The sequence below is a fragment of the Eubalaena glacialis genome, chromosome 4, assembly GCF_028564815.1.
Source record: "Eubalaena glacialis isolate mEubGla1 chromosome 4, mEubGla1.1.hap2.+ XY, whole genome shotgun sequence".
Lineage (NCBI taxonomy): Eukaryota > Metazoa > Chordata > Mammalia > Artiodactyla > Balaenidae > Eubalaena > Eubalaena glacialis.
The window spans coordinates 4,765,078-4,766,187 of NC_083719.1; positions in this window are offsets into that span (position 1 = coordinate 4,765,078).

Here is a 1,110-nt window from a genome sequence, read left to right on the forward strand (position 1 = left end):
TGAGAAAGTTAAACTTACATCATATGAATGCATTTTCTTTTTCTCGCTATAAGTATAGTGTGTGCATGTGTGTGTGTGTGTGTGTGTGTGCATCCAAGCCTAAATCTCTCCATGGAATCATAGAAATCAAATATAACTAGAAAAGAAGATGAAGAGAAAGCAATAGCCACCTATACACACTCTCTGCCAACTCCTACACTCACCACCTCCCTCATACCATATAGCATTTTCTAACTTTCTAGTTCATGTCAAATTTGTCCTTTTTAGTAAATGTCAATCAGCATCTATAATTATTCCTTATAGGAATAAAAGTGTTTAGTAACCTTTAACAATTGCGCTGAATACATTTTTTTCATTCAAGTTTGAAAAGCAATGTTAGCATGACATTGTTTTATGAAGGTATTGAGGTTCAAACAAGGTAAGCTCCCTGTCATGATGGGGGGTTGCTGAAGGAAAGATGTGTGATGTAAGGAGCCCAGGAGAGACGCAGTGTCATGGAATAACCTGGGTTCTAGAAAGCGACACCTTTATCATCATGAGTGTTAAAAGGAGCCCTGGAGGATGAAGACTGGTGAGAAGGGAGATGGGTGCTGCTTTGCTATCCTGCGAGTCTTTCACCAATTCACCGCAGGCTACTCCTCTCTCAGCTGCATGCAACACTGGGTATCAGCCTCTGGAAATGAGTTGAGAGGTTTGTCCGATTGTACACCCAGAAGTATTTAGCTTTTATCCTTGAATGTGACTTCAGCAGGATGTAGTATTCTGAGATTAAAGTAATTTTTCCCAAGGACTTTGAAAACTTGGAAGACCTCCCCCATGAGTTACTGTAGCATCCATCACTGCATATGAGGTGTGTTACCGACCGGATCTTCACTCCTGTGTCAGTAACATGGGTCTCTCCACAGAATCTCTCTCTCTGTCCCTCTCTTTGTCTCTCTCACTATTTTGAGAAAGTTTCTTCTTAGATTTGTTATTCTAAAATGTTATTATCTTTATGTCCCCTTTATGATAGCTATTCTTTAGTATTTGAGGAGATTCACTTATCAGTAGGAAGTCAATTTTTATAATGGTTCTATATATGCTCAAAAATAATTATAATTGAGGACAAAG